Source organism: Notamacropus eugenii, chromosome 2, assembly GCF_028372415.1.
Source record: "Notamacropus eugenii isolate mMacEug1 chromosome 2, mMacEug1.pri_v2, whole genome shotgun sequence".
In the NCBI taxonomy this organism is placed as follows: Eukaryota; Metazoa; Chordata; class Mammalia; order Diprotodontia; family Macropodidae; genus Notamacropus; species Notamacropus eugenii.
Genome location: NC_092873.1, coordinates 151,240,640 through 151,262,735, shown reverse-complemented (window position 1 = coordinate 151,262,735; position 22,096 = coordinate 151,240,640).

The window sequence follows — 22,096 nt, the reverse complement described above, 5'->3', positions numbered from 1 at the left end:
GTTTCAGTGTGTCTGACTGTGGCTGATCAGGCGAATACAAGCTCTGAATTCTCTACCAAGAGGTTGGGCACAAATAGTCGGTGTATTTGGAGTGGTTACTCCAAATTTGTGCATCCTACGTTTACTTTGTGCTGTCTCAATTCTGCTTTGCTCATAGAGCACAGTACCCTTTCTGATGTGGGCATGCCTTGCTGAGTGGTCCTGTGCCAGTGTCTCCCATGTTGCACAGTCAAATCCAAAGTTCTTGAGAGAGACCTTAAGAGTGTCCTTGTATCACTTCTTCTGACCACCCTGTGATCACTTGTCTCATATGAGTTCTCCATAAAATAGTCTTTTTGGCAAGCGTACGTTTTGTATTTGAACAACGTGACCAGCCCATCAGAGTTGCACTCTCTGAAGCATAGTTTGAATACTTGGCAGTTCAGCTTGAGCAAGGACTTCAGTGTCTGGTACCTTATTCTGTCAGATAATCCTCAGAATCTTCCTAAGACAGTTCAAATGGAGGCAATTCAGTTTCCTGGCATGGCACTGGTAGACTGTCTATGTTTCACAGGCATACAACAATGAGATCAGCACAATGACTCTGTAGCCCTTCAGTTTGGTAGTCAGTCTAATACCTCTTCTCTCCCAAACTTTTCTTCACAGACTCCCAAACACTGAGCTAGCTTTGGCAATGCCTGCGTCAACCTCATTGTCAATGTGTACCTCCCTGGAAAGTACACTACCAAGGTAAGTGAACTTATCCACAGCATTCAGAACTTCTCCATTTGTTGTAATTGATGGTTCCACATATGGATTTCCTCATCTGTAAAATGAACTGGAGAAGGAAATGGCAAACCACTGCAATATCTTTGCCAAGAAAACCTCAAATGTGGCCACAAAGAGTGAGATATGACTGAAATGACTGAATAATAACTTGTTGCTCTAAATCTTGCTATGTCATGTTATTAAACCTTCCACAAGATCCTATCATCCTCACTTGGGGCCTTTGGCTACTGAAGAGATATTGTCCCCTTTTATTGACCCGTCTTGCGAAGAAAGAGAACATGCTTGGAACTTTGTTGCCTCAGTTTCCCTTAATTTCTGTCATGGCAATGACACACCTCTTTACAAAGGCCCATAAAACAAATACTCCTTGAAAATTCCTTCTTCTGGAAATCAAAGGTATCTATAGTCATATGAAAAAATGCTCTAAATCACTATTGATTAGGGAAATGCAAATTAAAACAACTTTGAGGCACTACCTCACATTTATCAGGTTGCTTAATATGATGGAAAAGGAAAATAACACATGTTGGAGGAGATGTGGAAAAATTAGGGACACTAATTCACTGTTGGTGATGTTGTGAACTGATTTAACCATTCTGGAGAGCAATTTGAAACTATGTCCAAAGGGCTATAAAACTGTGCCTACCTTCTGACCCTACTAACTATTACTAGGCATATATTCCAAAGAGATCAGAGAAAAAGGAAAAGGACCTATATGTACAAAAGTATTTATACCAGCTCTTTTTGTGGTGGCAAAGAATTGGAAACTGAAGAGATGCCCATCAATTGGGGAATGGCTAAACAAGCTTTGGTGTTGATTGTAATGAAATACTATTGTGTTATAAGAAATGACTAGCAGGAAGGTTTCAGAAAAACCTGAAAAATCTTATATGAACTGATGCAAAGTCAAATAAGCAGAATCAGGAAAACACTGTACGCAGTAACAACAACAGTGTAAGGATGATCAATCATGAAAGACAGTTTCTGTAATCAAGATGACGATCCAAGCCAATTCCAAAGGACTTCTGAGGAAAAATACTCTCCATCTCGAGAGAAAGAACTGATGAAGTCTGAATGAATACCGAAGTACACTTTTTCTTAAACTTTATTATTCAAGGTTTGTTTGTTTTTCATTTTTGGTCATGTTCTTGATTGCACATGTATAATGTATTATCAAATTGCTTGCTTTCTCAAAGAAGAGGGAGGGAAGAGAATGGAGAATGGAGAGAAGTGGGAACTCAACATTTTAACAAAATGTTAAAAAAAGTTTTTTACACATAATTAAGGAAAACATTTAAAAAAAGAAAAGAAAAAAAGAAAATTCCTTCTTGTGGAATGTGTGGGGAAGGAAGAAGCTACATATGTGCCCCATTAGTTGTCACCACATGCATGTTGAGACATCTGCAATGAATGTATCAGCACTCTTCCCCACCCCACCCCTAATTATATTGCAAAGAAGATCAAAAACCAAGATGCCGGAAAACAATACAATTTTTTAAAAAGGTTCAAAAGTAGACCTAGACAATACTATATTTTATTGTACAGAATTAATATTTAGGGAAATTATTCTTGGTGAGATGATGATGATGATGATGATAATCAGAACAGCAGCAAAAATGTGTAATAAGTTTTAGTGAAAATAGTTTTGGTTAAAGTTGAAAACATTTTTATGAAATTAGAAGACAGAAAGTATTCAAGTCTAACGGACTGATCAGAGCTTGTAGATAGACCCAAAATGCTGATAAATTATTTTGTCTAATTTCTCATGACCATGATCATTGTCTAAGAGAATGTAAATTGATGGCATTCCAATTTCAAATCCTGACCGTGATACTGTAAGTTGCTTATCCTTTCTGACAAGAAAATATTTTGTAAACCTTAAAGTACTTTGTAACAGGGAGTTGTCATCATTTAAGCTCAGCCTTTATTTTTTTAAATCTTACTTTTTAATTAAAACAACTAACATTTCTACGTCAAGGTTTGCAAAGAACTTTATATACATTACCTCATTTGAGTGTCACAACAATTTTCTGGACAATCTTTTGAAGGAGATACTAACTGATATGAAAGTATTTGAGCTTCCCAAAACTGCTGTGAATTTTAGGTCTTGACTATTAAAGGATGTTAGCTCCTTGAGGGCGAATACTGTTTCATTTCGTCTACTAGGTGGTGCAGTGGATTGAGTACTGGAGTCAGAGTCAGAAACACTTGAATTCCAATTCTGCCTTAGACAATTACAGGCATGCCTCATTTTTATCACACTTTGCTTTACTGAGCTATATTGCATTTTTTACAAATTGAAGATTTGTAGCAACCCTGCATGGAGCAAGTCTATTGGTGCCTTTTTCCCAAAAAATATTTGTGCACATCATGTTTCTATATTGCATTTTGATAATTCTAGTAATATTTCAAACTTTTTCATGATTATTAATCTGTAATGGTAATCTGGGATTAGTCATCTTGGAGGTTGCTGTTGTAACTGTTATATGTGCCCATATAAGATAGCAAACTTAATAAACAAATGTATGTGCTCTAACTGCTTCACCGACTGGCCATTTCCCAACTTTCTTTCTCCTTGAGCCTTTCTATTTCCCAAGATTCCAAAATATTGATATTAGGCCAACTATAATAACGCAGCAATGGCCTGTAAGCGTTTAAGTGAAAGGAAGTCAATTTATAAGGCAAACTTCATTGTTTTCTTCTTTTAAGAAATTGCCTAAGTCACCCCAACCTTCAGCAACTACTAGCCTGATCAGTTAGCAGTCATCAATATCGAGGCAAGACCCTCCACCCGCAAAATGATTATAGCTTGTAGATGATGGTTAACGTTTTTTTTCTTTTTAGCAATAAAGTACTTTTATTAAGGCATGTAAATTGGGGTTTTTTTAGACACAATACTTTTGCACACTTGACTTTTATATGCACTTGGAAATGAAAAGATTTGTGTGACTTGCTTTATTGCAATATTTGATTTATTGTGGTGATCTGAAACTGAACCTGCCCTATCTCCATACCTGCCTGTATTAGTTGTATGTACCTGAGACAGTCACTTAGCCGTGAGGTGACCCTGCCCCCACCTGAGCACCTGAACTTGATCTCACACTGAATAGCAGCCCTGCCCCCAACCAAAGCCCTGAGGCTGGGAAGCAGCATTTGAATCTCAGACCCCAAGCGCTGGCTGGGCAGATCTGGAGGTGAGGTGGGTGTGGAGAGGACACTCAGAAGTCAAGTCACTGGCTGAGAAAATGCCCAGAAAAGGGAAAAAAAAATAAGACTATAGAAGGTTACTTTCTTGGTGAACAGATAATTCCTCCCTTCCTTTCAGATAAGGAAGAACAATGCTTACCATCAGGGAAAGACACAGAAGTCAAGGCTTCTGTATCCCAGCCCACCCAATGGGCTCAGGCCATGGAAGAGCTCAAAAAGGATTTTGAAAATCAAGTTAGATAGGTGGAGGAAAAACTGGGAAGAGAAATGAGAGACATGTAGGTAAAGCATGAAAAGCAGATAAACACTCTGCTAAAGGAGACCCAAAAAAATGCTGAGGAAAATAACACCTTGAAAAATAGGCTAACTCAATTGGCAAAAAGAGGTTCAAAAAGCCAATGAGGAGAAGAATGCTTTCAAATGCAGAATTAGGCAAATGGAAAAGGAGGTTCAAAAGCTCACTGAAGAAAATAGTTCTTTCAAAATTAGAATGAAACAGATGGAGGCCAATGACTTTATGACAAACCAAGAAATCACAAAACAAAACCAAAAGAATGAAAAAATGGAAGATAATGTGAAATATCTCATTGGACAAACAACTGACCTGGAAAATAGATCCAGGAGAGACAATTTAAAAATTATGGGCCTACCTGAAAGCCATGATCAAAAAAAGAGCCTAGACATCATCTTTCATGAAATTATCAAGGAAAACTGCCCTGAGATTCTAGAACCAGAGGGTAAAATAAGTATTCAAGGAATCCACAGATCACCACCTGAAAGAAATCCAAAAAGAGAAACTCCTAGGAACATTGTGGCCAAATTCCAGAGTTCACAGGTCAAGGAGAAAATACTGCAAGCAGCTAGAAAGAAACAATTCAAGTATTGTGGAAATACAATCAGGATAACACAAGATCTAGCAGCTTCTACGTTAAGGGATCGAAGGGCGTGGCATAGGATATTCCAGAAGTCAAAGGAACTAGGACTAAAACCAAGAATCACCTACCCAGCAAAACTGAGTATAATACTTCAGGGGAAAAATTGGTCTTTCAATGAAATAGAGGACTTTCAAGAATTCTTGATGAAAAGACCAGAGCTGAAAAGAAAATTTGACTTTCAGACACAAGAATGAAGAGAAGCATGAAAAGGTAAACAGCAAAGAGAAGTCATAAGGGACTTACTAAAGTTGAACTGTTTACATTCCTACATGGAAAGACGATATTTGTAACTCTTGAAACTTTTCAGTATCTGGGTAGTTGGTGGGATTACACACACACACACACACACACACACACACGCACACACACATAGAGACAGAGTGCACAGAGTGAATTGAAGAGGATGGGATCATATCTTAAAAAAATGAAATCAAGCAGTGAGAGAGAAATATATTGAGAGCAGAAAGGGAGAAATGGAATGGGGCAAATTATCTCTCATAAAAGAGGCAAGCAAAAGACTTATTAGTGGAGGGAAAAAGAGGGGAGGTGAGAGAAAAACATGAAGTTTACTCTCATCACATTCCACTAAAGGAAGGAATAAAATGCACATTCATTTTGGTACGAAAACCTATCTTACAATACAGGAAAGTAGGGGAGAAGGGGATAAGCAGGATGGGGGGGATGATGGAAGGGAGGGCATGGGGAGGAGGGAGAATTTGAGGTCAACACTCATGGGGAGGGACAGGATCAAAAGAGAGAATAGAAGTAATGGGGGACAGGATAGGATGGAGGGAAATATAGTTAGTCTTATACAACACGACTATTATGGAAGTCATTTGCAAAACTACACAGATTTGGCCTATATTGAAATTGTTTGCCTTCCCAAAGGGAATGGGTGGGGAGGGAGGGAGGAAGAGAAGTTGGAACTCAAAGTTTTAGGAACAACTGTTGAGCACTGTTCTTGCTACTAGGAAACAAGAAATACAGGTAAAGGGGTATAGAAAGTTATTTGGCCCTACAGGACAAAAGAGAAGATGGAGACAAGGGCAGAGAGGGATGATAGAAGAGAGGGCAGATTGGTGATAGGGGCAATTAGAATGCTCCGTGTTTTGGGGTGGGGGGAGGGGACAAAAGGGGAGAAAATTTGGAACCCAAAATTTTGTGAAAATGAATGTTAGAAGTTAAATAAATTTTAAAAAATCAAAAAAAAGAATTTATCATTTCATAAGGAAACAAAACAGGCAGACAAAGAATGTTAGCTCTCAAATAAGTCTGCATACAAATGAAGGAGATGAAATTATTCTGTCAAAAAAAAAAGAGAGAGAGAAGGGCTTGACAGCTCCTACTAGTTCTCAGAGGTGATTGTTAAATTTTCAGTATGAATGTTTAACCTTGGAAATTGGCACACTACAAATCAGGGCTTGATTGTTTTGTTGTTTGTATAGACTTAAGAAGGTGATGGAGAAAATTACAATAATGCAGATTACACTTCAAAGTATGTTCTGTACACATTTCTTCCCCTCTCCTCCACAGAGCCTGTTGTCAAATATTTACCAGCACATCTCTTAAGCAGACTGAAGTAGGGGAAGCTTTCCTAAACAGCAACAATTGGAATGAGGACTCAAATAATAATATTAACTCAAATTTATCTGACACTTTACCATTAAATACTTTCCTCATGAAACCTGTGAAGGGGGAATGTCGTAAGTAGAAGGAGCCCTGGCTCCTTGAGTCAAAAGATGTAGATTCAAGGTCTACTCCTGCCACTTGGTGGGTGAATGACCTTCAGCAAGTCACAGTCTCAGACCTCAATTTCCTCTCATATAATGAAAGAGCTCTGGGGCCCCTTCCAGTTCTAAATTAGTGATCTGAAGTTATACCCATTTTACAGAGAAGGAGAGAGAAGGAATGTGATTTGGTCACATAGGTAGTTAGTGTGGGAAGTAGGATTTGAATCCAAATGTACTTGATTTCAAATCCAATGTTCTATTCACGGTGCCAGTTTTAGCTGTAGAACAACAGGAAATTATACCCAAATCTTCTTGTCCCCAAGTCCAGGGCTTGTTTCATTATATCGTATTGGTCCCACAGCTTTAGCAAGAAAAACTTGGGACCTAGAGTATGATGTCTGTTACAGCATGAGAGAGGAAGTCTTCTTTCACTTTTGACTGGTGATGGGGAATCCTGTCTTGCTGATGCAAGCCAAATCTGGCTCTGAAAGATATTAGGTAAACAATGCTGGAGCTAGCTTGAACTGGATCATGAGAACTGACTATTAAATTTTTAGAGTAAACATTTACATTTTGGAAATCAGGAACCTACAAAATCAGGGCTCAATTTATTATTTTAATGATTGTCTAGAATTAAGAAAGTAATGAAGAAAATGTTAATAATGTAAATTAAAAGTATATTGTGGGGGCAACTATGTGGTGCAGAGGACAGAACAACAGCCCTAGAGTAAAGAAGATATGAGTACAAATGTGGCTTTAGACACTTAGCTGTGTGGCCCCGGGCAAGTCACTTAACCCTGATTGCATCCAAAAAATTCAAAAAGTATATTGTGGGTACATTTCCCCCACCTTCTTCCCAGGACTGGTTCTTAAACATTTATCAGCACATTCCTAGACATATTGTGCAGTGCAAGTAGGACAAAGACACCAAAAGAAACAGGCTACCAAAAGTCAAGAGCATGCAGCAAGAGTAACTCCATTTAGGCTTTGGAGCATGATTAAAGCATTTCAGAATTAAATGTTCCACACAACTTAGATTTGTTGTAGTTGAACAGACTATGAAACTCTTCTAATATACAAAGAGTCCTTCTGGAATTCATCAGACTTTACCAACCAGCTACAGCTGATTCTTTTCTATCCTAATTAAGGGCTTCTAACTTCTAATTGCCTAAATCTCTGTGAGGAGATCTCAAAACACAAATCATGGATTGAATTGCTTGTGGTGGGGCAAATTACCTTCCCCACCCCGAGTTTTAAATTCTCTTCCAAAGCTGTAAGAGAAAATTTTCTTGAGATCATTCTTCATGAAAAACAGAATGGAAAAGAATGAAATTTCTAATTACCTGAGGTCAAATGTGAATAAATGTATAGCTTATGTAATCAGACTACAAGTTTGCAACAGTCAAGAGAGGTTTTAGATAAAGTATAAGGATGGACCCTACCTCAAAACCTGGAAAGCTCTTTGCTGACCATAATTCAGAGGTGGGAAACTTGTGGTACTGAGGCCACATGTGGCCCTCTAGGACCTCAAGTGTGACCCTTTAGGACCTAGAGGGCCACATGTGTCCTCAAGGCTGTATATTATTCACCCCTGACATAGACATACGCATAATCACATAGATAAATACAGGCCAACCTGGAAGATTACCTTGCTCTCTAAGCTTAACGTGTTTCTTCAGATTCATTTAAAGAACAAGACCCACAGGTAGGGTTGAGGAAAAATTCAAAACTTGACCCCAAGCTACATTTCCAGTCTCATTATATGTATCTTATATCCTTTCCCATCTACAATCTAGTAAAATGAGCTTCTTTCCTGTATCTTAAATATGGCAATCCATTATCCATCCTTGAACCTTTATACTGGCCATCCCTTTTGTGAAATGCACTTCTTCCTTGCTCTGCCTTTTCTCTTAGAATTCTTTTCTTTCAAGATTCAACTCAAGCACCACTTTCTGCTTGAAGCCTTTCCTGATCCCTCTGTAAAAGCAAGTACCCCAACATATCACAGGTTTTTAGATCTGCATTTCTAAAAGGAAAGGCAGCTTTTGGGGGATCAACAATCACTTTACTCACATGTGTAATTCACCTAGTTCAGAGGGAAAAGTCAGCACCCTGAACATCAGAGAAAATACAGAGAAATCCAAGTCAACAGACATGGTTTCCAATTGTCTGATGTAAGAAATAACATACATCATAAATCAAGAGACAGATCTGACTGTCTGACCATTACATACATACATATTTACCAGACAGAGAAGCACCAACATCTGGGTTTTCAAAGCCAGAGGCTCCTTAGTGGCTTCCCAGAGTCTACTCTGGCCAAACAACTACTTCTAATCAGTAAGCCCCAAAGTAAAATCTCACCCTCAGAGTATTTATACATTTTTTTTAGAACCAAAGGGCATTACAACCTTTGAGAACCAGTGCCTCATTAGAAATGTAACAAAAGGTGTGGGTCTTCCTAAAAATCTTCCCTAATCAAACTTCCCTTATGAGCAGTCCCATTAATGGATGGGGAAGATCTTCTTTAATCGCTTTTTTCAATCAGAGGCACTTGATTATACTAAAGCAAAAAAATGTGTTATCAATACACCTTCCACTCCAATCTTTGAGCCCCCCCTCCCTAAACTACTTTGAATTATTTTGTATTTAGTCCGTATGTATTCTTGTATACATGATGTGTACCTTAAGAAAATGCACAGGGACTGTTTTCAGTTTTGCTTTTGTATCCTCAGAATTGTTTGAGAAATGCTTGTTGATTGACTCATTGCCTTAGATTCAGACAGCTCTTTGTAGTTTCTTGGAAAATAGCTCTTGAACTGATTCAGGGGATGCTTGTTGGCAAAAAGGAATTGATTGAAATTTTAAAAATTAATTTTTTTATATTTTTTGTTTTTATATTATCTTTATTTTCAAATCTATCTCTGATACTTCCCTAAAAACAAACCTTCTTAAAGAGGATTTTCTAACCCTAAGTTAGTTAGAGACTTGGGGCAGAGATGTTGATCCAGTGAGGAGGATCAAAGTCAAACCAAATGCCTTCAGACTACAATTAGTTGATTGACTATTCTTATTTCAAAAGAGATTGGCCTTTAAAGGTTGAGACTTTGGGAACTGACAGACTTCCCTCCTTTAATGGCTATAATTTCCAGACTAAGTAATGACAATATCTATTTTTTTATGAAAGAAAAAAATTGCCATATACTCACTCCTCATTGAACCACACGATTTTCTTAGCTCATATTTTTTCAGATAAAATTAAGATTTTATTATACTTTTAAACAAATTTTAACATATAAAATAGATCTTTATTGAGAAAAATAATTTATAATTTCCATAGTTATAACATGTAAAATAATAATAATATTATCACTGAGATGGATGGGCTTGTTTTCCAGTCACTTTTCTCAAAAATTGGTGATGTGGATAATCTCATATTATATTCTATATTAAAATATATTCATAGTTGAGGTTGTCCCCTACCCCAGAAGTGGAGTGGCAACAGATGTCATCTTACGGTAACTCAGTCTCCTGTACCATAGGTATTTTTGACATAACATTTTAAAAGGTTAACTAACAATACAAGGTGATATATTAAGTGCCAGGCAAGGCTTATAAATGAGATGACAAATTTTATAGGAGTTCAAAAGAGTGATAGATCACTCAGGACTCAAATGGAGAGGGCGAAACTTAGAGAATAGTTAAGATTCAGATATGCTGTTAGCAGTAAGCACTAAGGCAGAGGAACTCAGCTGTGCACTGGAGACAAGCTTTAGGTGCTAGCCATGAAAATAGAGCAGAGGAGTTCAGCTGAGACTGAGTATTACGGATGAGCCCCAGAAGTTTCTTAATTTAACACCTACTAGGTGCCAGGGACCACAAATATTTCCCCATTTGACCTTCACAACAGCCCTGGGAGGTAGGTGCTATTATTTTCCTCATTTTTACAGATGAAGAAACTGAGGCAAACAGAGGTCAAGTGACTTACCTAGGGCTACATCTATAACAGCAAGGACACCAGCATACACAGGAGGGCCTTCTGTATAGGTTCTTAGATTTGCTTTTCTAAAAAGAAAGGCAACTTTTGAGGGGTCAACAATCCACTTTAATCAACCACTTATATCATTCACTTGGTTCAGTCAGCACCCTGAACTCTAGAGAAAATACAAACAGAAATTACAAGCAGAAAACCCAACAGACAAGGCTTCCAACTGCCTGACCACAGACAATATATCGTTACCAGATATCATTACCAACACATTGTTACCAGAGGAAGAAGCACCAACATCTGGGTTTTCAAAGCAGGGGGGCTTCTTAACAACTACCCAGAATCTCATCTGGTATATGAACCTTTCTCTAAAAAATAAGCCCCAAAGCAAAATTTCACATCAGAGTATATGCACTCTTTTCAGAGCTGCAGGGCACAACCCTTTATGACCCAGTGCCTCATTAGAAATTAATAAAAAGTGTAGGCCTTAATACAAAACAAGCCTCCCCTAATCAAGCCTCCCCAGAGAGCCCCACCTCAGGCCTATCAATGGGTAGAGAAGATTTTTGACTCCAATTACAATAGCCATTAAGCATCTGAGGTCATAATTAAACACAGATCTTTCTGACTCAAAACCTCAGGGCTCCATTCACTGTGATATCTAGCTGCCATCCATATCTAGTTTCAGAAGAATATGTATTTTAAACAGGTTTTCCTTCCCTTGAGTGCTGGTATACTCAGATCAGAGATGGAAGCCCTATTATTCTCAGCTGGGTGTCTCTGGAAAGTATGGGGAGTAATTCTGAGAGCAAACCTAATGCCCTGCTCCTGGTAGGGGAAAATTGATTTAGAGAGTATTTCTTGCTAATAAAGTTTTTGGGGGGGAATAGGGGGAACTTGACCTGCAATCATATTGGTGTAGGGAACCCCTAGTGAGGAAACTCCTCCACCAATGCAGATTCCATCTATCTTACAATTTAAGAATCATAGATGTTTCCTTAACAAATTGTATTAATAAATTAAACAAGGCTTATTTTAAAGTTTCATAGAGTGGAGTATATTGGATCCATAAGATGGATCAGCATGCTATTAGAGAAAGAAATTAAACAAGTTAAAACAGAAATTAAAGACAATTACAAAAGTGTCAAACAGACACGGTAGAAGATGCCCAAGGGAGAAGGGAATGGCAAGAATTCTTGTTACTCTGTGAGGCACAAGTGGCAGTTTGGTTGGTGATGGAAAGATGCCCTTGTTTAGGCATGGCAATAGTTCGGTATTTCTTTAGTGCCCTAGAGTGAGCATTGCTATAGTTATGTTGTAAAGGAGTTGTCCTTGACTCTTCATCTCACATTAGGATTGTGAACTCCTTGAGGGCACAGAGTAGGTGCTTAATAAATATTGATTTTTTTGATCTGGTCAAGTTGCTAAGTGTTGTAAACTCTACCTTCTCTAGCATAAAATACAAACTCCTCTGCCATTTAAACTCCTTTACAGAAGATGGTGGCATAAAAGCAGGGACCTGCTAGGGCTTTCCCCCCAAACCCCTCAAAAAAACTGTAAAAAATGACTCTAAAATTCTAGAACAGCAGAAGCCACAAAAGGACAGACTGAAGCAAATTTCCAGCACAAGACAATCTAGAAGACCCACAAGAAGGGTCTGTTGTACTAGGCTGGGAGCAGAGTGTTCTTTGGCATGAGTCATAACGAGGTATGGAAAGAATTGGAGCAGGCCTTAGTTCCCAAAATCACTGGTGGCTGCTGTGGTTTCCAGACTTCTCCAATGAGATATTTCACATTACCTTCCATTTTTTCATTCTTTTGGTTTTGTTTTGTGATTTCTTGGTTTGTCATAAAGTCATTGGCCTCCATCTGTTTCATTCTAATTTTGAAAGAACTATTTTCTTCAGTGAGCTTTTGAACCTCCTTTTCCATTTGGCTAATTCTGCTTTTTAAAGCATTCTTATCCTCATTGGCTTTTTGAACCTCTTTTGCTAATTGAGTTAGCCTATTTTTCAAGGTGTTACTTTTTTTCAGCATTTTTTTGGGTCTCCTTTAGCAAGGTGTTGACCTGCTTCTCATACTTTTCTTTCATCTCTCTCATTTCTCTTCCCAGGTTTTCCCTCCACCTCTCTTACTTGATTTTCAAAATCCTTTTTGAGCTCTTCCATGGCCTGAGCCCATGGTATATTTATTTTGGATGTGTGGGATACAGAAGCCTTGACTTCTGTGTCTTTTCCTGATGGTAAGCATTGTTCTTCTGCATCAGAAAGGAACGGAGGAAGTATCTGTTCACCAAGAAAGTAACCTTCTGTAGTCTTATTTTTTTCCCTTTCCTGGGCATTTTCCCAGCCAGTGACTTGACTTCTGAGTTTTCTTTCCACACCCACCTCGCCTCCAGATCTACCCAGCCAGTGCTTGGGGTCTGAGATTCAAATGCTGCTTCCCAGCCTCAGGGCTTTGGGCTGGGGCAGGGCTGCTACTCAGTGTGAGATCAAGTTCAGGTGCTCAGGGGGCAGGGCCCCCAACTCGGAGCTCAGTTCCCTCAGGGGACTTATGCAGAGACCTTCAACAATGGATCTGAGCTCCTGCCTGCTTGAGGAGCCCCTGTCTGCCGCCGCCCCCACTGCTGCCTCCCAAGGGGGCCCAAGCCATGGGGATACCCCATTCCCCTCTCAACCAGTCAAAGAGACCCTCTCACCACCCTTTGTCACCTGTGGGTGGAGGGACCCGTGCAGCCGCTGGAGATTCCGTCCCTGAAGCCTGCTTGGATTTGCTCCCCTCGGCGCCATGCAGCCAAGGCAGGGCTGGGCTCTGCTCTGGTCCAGTGCACGACGGACCTTTCGAGTCAGGTTTTCAGGGCTCTCTGGAACAGAAATCTCCTCTGTTCCCTTGTTCGGTGGCTTCTGCTGCACCAGAATTTGTTGGGAGTTCTTTTTTACAGATATTTTATGGGCTGTGGGTTTGGAGCTAGCATATGTGTGTCTTTCTACTCTGCCATCTTGGCTCTTCCCCCGGTTTCCAGACTTCTCAACACACAAATACCAAAGACAGCTTCAAAGGTCAGTGGGAAGGGTCTCTCACCGGACTGAGAGGGCAGTGTGGTCTGGCTCTAGCCCTAACCCCAGCACCAGGGTGGCAGCAGTCACTTCTGAAGCAAAGGCTGCTTCTGGAGCCCTACATTTAACACAGAGCTCAAAAGTCAAGTAATTAGCTGGGAAAATGAGCAAACTTGGGAAAAGAAACACTACAGATTCTTACTTTCTCAGTGAAGAGGGATTTTCTTATGTCATTGGTGATGAGGAAGATCAAAACATACAACCAGAAGGAGACAGCAAAATCAAAGCTCCTGCAACCAAAACATTCAAGAAAAATATGAATTGGTCTCTGGTTGTGGAAGAGCTCAAAAAGGATTTTGAAAATCAAGTAAGAGAAGTAGAGGAAAAATTGAGAAGAGAAATGAGAGTGATGCAAGAAAATCATGAAAAAATGAGTCAACAGCCTGCTGAAGGAGACCCCAAGAAATGCTGAAGAAAATAGCAACTTTAAAATTAAGCTTACAAAAGAGGTCCAAAAAGCCAATGAGAAGAAGAATGCTTCAAAAAGAAGAATGAGCCAAATGGAAAAAGAGGTCCGAAATCTTACAGAAGAAAAGAATTCTTTAAAAATTAGAATGGAGCAAATAGAAACTAAAGACTTTATGAGAAATTAGGAAATCATAAAACAAAACCAAATGAATGAAAAAATAGAAGACAATGTGAAGTATCTCATTGGAAAAACAACTGATCTGGAAAAATGGATCCAGGAGAAATAATTTAAAATTTTTTGGACTACCTGAAAGCCATGATCAAAAAAAGAACCTAGACAGCAACTTGCAAGAAATTATCAAGGAAAATTGCCATGATATTCTAGAAAAAGAGGATAAAATAGAAAAGGAAAGAATTCACTCATCACTTCCTGAAAGAGATCCCAAAAGGAAAACTCCTAGAAATATTGTAGCCAAATTCCAGAGTTCCCAGGTAAATGAGAAAATGTTATAAGCAGCCAGAAAGAAACAGTTCAAGTACTGTGGAAACACAATCAGTATAACATAGGATTTAGCTGCTTCTATATTATGGAATCAGAGGACTTGGAATATGATATTCCAGAGTTCAAAGGAGCTAGGATTAAAACAAAGAATCACCTACCCATCAAAACTGTGTAAATACTTCAGGGGAAAAAATGATCATTCAATGAAATAGAGGACTTCCAAGGACTCTTGTTGAAAAGACCAGAGCTGAAGGGAAAATTTGAGTTTCAAAGACAAGAATCAAGAGAAGCATGAAAAGGAAAACAGGAAAGAGAAACCATAAGGAAATTAAGTTGAACTGTCTACATTCCTGCATGGAAAGATGATATTTGTAACTCATGAGACCTTTCTCAGTGTTAGGATAGTTGGAGGCAATAAGTATAAGTATATGTATATATGTATATGTATATGTACATGTATGTGTCTGTGTTTATGTGTGTGTGTGTGTGTGTGGAGAGAGAGAGAGAGAGAGAGAGAGAGAGAGAGAGAGAGAGAGAGAGAGAGAGAGAGAGATGGGGGCACTGAATATGAAGAGATTATACCTAAAAAAGGAAATTAAAGATTGAGATGAATGTACTAGGAGAAAGACAAAGGGAGAGGTAGAATGTGGTAAATCATCTCACATAAAAGAGGCAAGAAAAAGATTTTACAATGGAGGGGAAGAAGGGGAAGGTGAGAAGAAATAAGTGAACCTTCCCTCCATCGGATTTGGCTTCAGGAGGGAATAAAATACACACTCAAGTAGGTATGAAAATTTATCTTACTCTACAGGAAAGCAGGGGGGAAGGGGAATAAAATACACATTCAATTAAATATGGAAGTTGATCTTACCCTAGAGGAAAGCAGGGGAGAAGGGGATAAGAAAGGGGGATAATAGAAGGGACAGCAGATTGGGGGAAGGGGTAATCAGTAGCAAACACTTTGATAGAGGGACAGGTTAAAGGAGACAAGAGAATAAATGGAGGGTGGAGCAGGATAGAGAGAAATATTTAGTCTTTCACAACATGACTTATGGAAATGTTTTGCATGACCACACATATGTAAGTCATATCAAATTGCTTGCCTTCTCAATGAGGTTGAGTGGGGTGGGGAGAAGGGAGAGAATGTGAAACTCAAAGCTTTAAAAATGAATGTTAAAAATTGTTTTTATGTGCAACTAGGAAATAAGATATATAGGCAATAGTGTATAGAAATCTATCTTGCCCTACAGAAAAATAGAAGGGAAGGGAATGGGGGTGGGGGGCTAGAACTGATAGAAGGGAGAGTAAATTGGAGGAAAGAATATTGAGAATACATGCTGTCCTGGGGTGGGGATAGGGGAGAGATGGGGAGAAAATTTGAAATTCAAAATTTTGTGGAAGTGAATGTTAAAAACTGAAAACAAATGAATAAAAAATTAAAGCACTGTCTAAAAAAATCATCTTTTACTACCTGGCTCCAACCTACTTTTCTTCCTTCTTTTCTTTTTTCATTCTGAACTTAGTACCAAATTAAGTATAGAGTTTATGTACATAGTAGGAAAGTAGATTATACATGAAGTTGCAAATCTTTATTAGGGAGAACTTGCTTTAAAAAAAGCATATAATAAATTCTGTGTGTAACTTTCAAAGCTGTCTTGCTTGTCTATGATGCCTTTTGACTTTCCTTCTGTTCTCTTCTATATGTTAAAAAAACAATTCAATTATTTCTTTTTACTTTCTTTTCTTTTTCTTTATTTCTTCATAGCAAACCTATAGTTAACTCCCTTTTCCCTCCCAGATACCTCTTAAATTAATTTTTAAGAAAAGGAAAAAAGAAAATCCTTGTAACATGAACATGTTCAGGTAAAACAAATTCCCACATCAGCCATATTCCAAAATGTATGGCTCTTTATGCTTCTTGAGTCAATCACTTTTCCATTCTTATTACATATTACTTCCCTTCATGCACTCCATGGTCCAGTCAAACTGGCTGTTCCACAAATACAATACTCAGTCTCCCATTTCTATGTCTTTTCACAGATTCAATTTAATAATTCAATAAACATTTATTATGTGCCAGGCACTATGCTACACTCACAGTTACTAAATACAAAGTTGTCCTGTGTACATATGACATACTCCATCCTCCCCTCCAGCTCTTAGAATTCCTTGTTTCCTTCAAAACCCAGCTAAAATGCCACCTTCTACATGAAGCTTTTCATTATCTTCATCAAGTGCTAATGACTTCCCCATCAAAGTACCTTATATTTTTATTTAGTATATTATGTATTATTTAGTATATTATAGTATGCATATATAGGGTACACTGTTTCAGATAAATAGAGTATTGAAAGAGACAAAAAAGTGGATAAAAGGAATATATTTATGTTAATTCTCCAAGGATGTAAAATATCACCACTGTTACCTAACAGTAGTAGACAGATAACTTTGTTTTAATATACAGTGCTAATATATGCATATGAAGAAATACAGATTTCAAATGGGATTTATTCACTTTGGAAGAGAAAAAGATCTGTGGTATGAAACTAAAAAGACTCAAACATATTTGTGAAGAATACAGAAAGAGGCCTTGGTTGTGTGGGAAGAATTTAATGTTATAAAGAGACAGAAAAAGGATTTTTAATTTAAATGGCAGGTAAAATGAATATAAAGAAATACAATTTCAAAAGGAGCAAAGTGAGGACAATGTTGAAGATTTCGAAACTGCAAAGCTATAATGAAGGAGAGCAAGCCTGAAGAGAAAAATCACAAGCATTTGGAGACTGAGGCATGATCTAAAAAGAACTATCCATTTTACAGGGGAAATCTGGGGAGTTGGACCTTTTAAAGTAAAGGGTGAATCACTGAGAGTTGGGAGGCTCACATTTAAGGTATAGGAATTCAGTACAGGAACCTGAGAACAATAACTGAAGGCACATGAAGGGAGACACAAAGCTAATTTGTTGAAATTATGGCAGTCATTTGACAGAAGGCTTCAGCTGAGTGATTCCTGACTGTTGGAAAAGGGATTAGACTTTTTTTCTGCTTCTCCCTATAGAGCAACACTAGGAGTGATGAGTAGAAGTTGCAAAAAAAAGTAAATGCATACCTGGTAGGTGGAAAAACTTCCTAATAACTAGAGAAATCCAGAAATGGAAAAGGCTCCAGAGTAGAAGCATGTAGGAGCTCTTTAAGCAAAAGTTGGATGACCTCCTAATGAAGCATGTGATATAGAGCATTCTTGATCATATACAGGTTGGACTTGATGACTACTAAGGCCTTTTCTAACTCTGAAATCATACGATTCTAGTAGAGCAGGCATGCACTTTCACTGGGGCCAGAAGCATCTATCCCTTCTTTGTGCAGAACTTTGGGGCTGGAAGAAAGACAATACACTGGAGACTCCAGGGCTCTAGTAGGGTTGATGTTTGTCCTTTGTAGGAAGAGTCAATGACATCAGGAGGGTGGTGTCGACTCACAAGTGAATCGGATTTAAGTGAGGCAGAGCTGTGAAAAGTCATGAGTCTCAGACCCTACAGAGTCATTGGATTCCAGTGGCAAGACATAGGTTGACTGGCAATGGCCCCCAACAGAGTTAGTTACCTCGAAAAAAGCAGGAGCCACCCAAGTGAAAATGACTGTCTCAAAATGAGAGAGACTGCCTGCAGATTGAAAACTGAATCAGGAGTTTTAGTGACTATGAACCAAGAAAGAATGTTGAAGCATGCAGCCTAGGAGTAATGGCAGCAATAAGAACGGTAAAAGAAGTGCAAGCACCTAAGAGATGCTGTTCCTTTACCAATACTCTCAAGTTAATAAAACAAAAAAGGATTGGGCTTTGAGTTGATAGGGGGTAGTGTCTGAAATCTGGAGAAGAGGAGAATTCTACAAAAGGGAGCTAATCTACAGAGAAAGCAAAACCTACAGATTTATGTTGTGATTACTTATTTCTCTAGTAGAATACTTCTTCAGATTTCCTATAAGTGTGATTTTGCTGTTTTGGGAACTTTCTGTTGCAGTTTGTTTTCTCTCTGTCTCTATCTTTATCTCTATATCCCCTCTCTGTCTCTGTCTGTGTCTGTCTCTTTTTTTTTTTCTTGTTTCTCTCTCCAGTAAGGGGCAGTTTGATTACATAAATGAAACAGAGCCTCTCCACACTGCATGGCTCCACAATGAGGTAAGTTTCCTGGGTTTTGATTTGGCACACAATCTAAAAATACCTATTACTTAAACTAATCTATCTCCTGCCAAGTCTAGATTTCTACTTAACTGTTTCCATCAAGTGATCAAGACCTTGGAGACTCTTAAATGTCTAGAGTGTTTCTTTGGCCTACACAATCCTATATAATCAGCATGAAGCATACTACATGTAGTAAATGCCAGCTTAATTATAAACTTGCTCCAACTGGATTATATTCAAAATAAATGTGCTTATGATGAAATTTTGATCTCATAAAAAATTAGTAACTGGGCTTCTGGGACAGGAGTAATTTTTTGTGGTGATTGTTTTGTTTCATGATCAAATGATTTATATTTTTAATTCTTACTTTAATAATTCTTTTTAAATTGCACGAAGTCTTTTGGGACACTGTATAATGGAGAAAACACGAGTGGCTTTAGTAGTGACAGTGCTCCCAGAGAAGACTGCAGAGATTTACTTTCTTGAAAGTTTACCCAAAGATCAAGATGGTGTCAGGACACTGGGATGGGGCCAAGTAAGTCAGCCAACAAACGTTTATGAAGCTCTTACTATGTGCCAGACACTCTTGGGGGATATAAAAGAGGGCAAAAATATTGTCCTTGTTCTCAAGGAAATTACATTTTAATGGGGGAGACAGTATGTAAATTAACAAGTAAATATAAGATATATTCAAAATTGAAGGGAGATAATCTTAGAGGAAAGCTCCTGGGGAAGTGAATAAGTAGGAGGGACTGAGAAAGAATTTCTGTAGTAAATAGGATTTGATCTGAGTTTTGAAGAAATTCAGGAAATCTAAGAAGTAGAAGGCAAGGGGGAGCTCATTCCAGGGATGGAAAACAGTCCATGCAAAAGCCTGAAATTAAGAGAAGGAGGCTCCATATTCAAAGAATGACAAGTAGGCAAAATGTAGTTAGATCTTAGAAGGTATGGAAGGGAGTAAATTCTATTAAGACAAGAAAGGTTACAAAAGGTTAGGTTATGAAAATCTTTAAATACCCAACAGAGAAAGCCAATTGACTGTGGATATTGTAGTCTTGAAAAGGATTTACTCAGGATCTTGGCCCTGGAACAGACCCTATGTCTTTGTTTTTGATGCCAGGCAGATTTCCCAAAATCCCAGGTGATATGTGTGGAGTTCTGAACAGCCCTACAATGAAGAACACCATGGCACCAATGCAGCACCTTGGATAGAGAGCTGAGGGCATGCATACTTCTAGGGCTGAAAGGAACCATTGTGGCTACTTGTTATTGACCACCCTCCTCCCCCCCTCCGCATTACTATTCTAAGAATAGGATAATAGATAAATCGATAAGGGAAAAGCTCATGATTAAATAAGCGATAGAGAAGGTTATAAGATAAAAGGGACAATTTTGATCATATGAAATTGAAAAGTTGTTGCACAAATAAATTGAATATGATAAAGACAAGGAGAGAAATAGGATTTCTAGGACAAAGTTCTGATATATAAGATATACATGGAACTGATTCAAATTTCTAAAACTAAGAGTCATTTTCCAAGAGATACAGGTCAAAGGCAGTTTTCAAAGGAAGAAATCTGATTTATCAACAACAACATAAAAAAAATGCATTGAATCATTAGTTATTAGAGAAACGTACATTAAAGCAACTTTGAGGTTCTACTTCATCTCTATCAGACTGGTAAAGATGACAAAAGAGAAAATGACAAATTTTGGAGGAACTGTGGGATACCTGGTACAGTGCTGTGCTACTGGTGGGGCTTTGAATTGGTCTAGCCTTTCTGGAAAGCAATTTGGAGCTATGCCCCAACAACTGAAAATCTGATTACCCTTTGGCCCAGCTACTAGTTCTAATTCCAGGGGTATGCTGGTAAACGTTTAGTAACCAGCTTTTCAAAAGAAAATGTATACTTTTATGTGTAATCTTAATTGTTAACATGTTCTCCATCTCTTTCTTGAGACTACACAATCAATAAATCAGTGAATTTAGCCCAGTTTACCAATTTCTGAGATATAAGTGTTCACACTGAAAAATTTAACTATTGATTCTCACAAGTTGCTACAAGCCAGCATTAGCACATTCCTACGCAAAAGAAAACAAAGAAGAAAATAACACCTCTTTTGGTGGTAGCCCTATATTGGAAACTAAGAGAATGTCCTCCAAATGAGGAATGGCTAAATAAATTGTGGTATATGAATAGAATGTAATTTTTTTTGCATAAGAAATGATGAAATGGACAATTTTGGAGGAAACTGGGAAAACCTGAACAAATGCAGAGCAAAGTGAGCAGAGAAAGGAGAACAATTTATGAAGTCATAACATCATGGAGAAAAGTAATTGTAAAAGACTTTAAAACTGATCAATGATAAATCATAAGTTCAAAAGACATAAGTTCTTGACAGTGAAGTAATGAACTTCAAATGTAGAAAGAAACATACACTTTCAGATATGGCTACTGTGGAAATTTGTTTTGCCAGACCATGCAGCTGTGTATTGAGGGCTTTATTTTTCAGGTTTTGTTGTTGTTCATGGGGGGACAGGTGGTGGGAAGGACTGATTTTTTTTTAAATTGAAAAAAATAAGAACAATCTCCCCATTGTAAAAATACGTATGATTTAAAAAAGAAATATAATATTCGGTCTTTTTTAAAAATCATGTTTTTCAGGGAATCTAATAATTCTTACATTACCTCTCTTTGACCTGTTTTCCAAGTTAGTTGCCTTTGATATTAGATATCATGCATTTTCTTATTTTTTTCAACCTTTTGACTTTGTCTTAATTTTTCTTCCCCTCTCATGGAGTCACTGATTTCGTTTGGTCTGTTCTTGTTTTCAGAGATTCAGTTTCTTGGGCAAGATTTACCACTTTCTCTTCTAAGCTATTTAGTCTTCCAATTCTTTTCCTATGAGCTTTTATTTCATTTTTTAAATCTCTTGCTTCACTTCTCCTAGATATTCATATAGTCCTTGTGGAAAACTCTTTTTTCCTGTGATTCTCTGCTTCAATTTGTTATGCAGTTAGATTTGCAATAATTTTTGATACTAGTTGGTATTTTCTTTGATTTAATCTTTTTTTCCAGATTTAATTCCCAAACTGAGGTTTGGCACCAGGGTCCTGTTGCACTTTTGGGTAAGGTGATAAATTCTGTTTCGTTTCACCCTGGGCCTCATGGGATATTGTGCTGACCTCCACTTTCTGGAGTTAAGCTTTCCCTAGATCACTGACATTGAAAGTCCTGAGTATTTATGGACCTCTATGGCA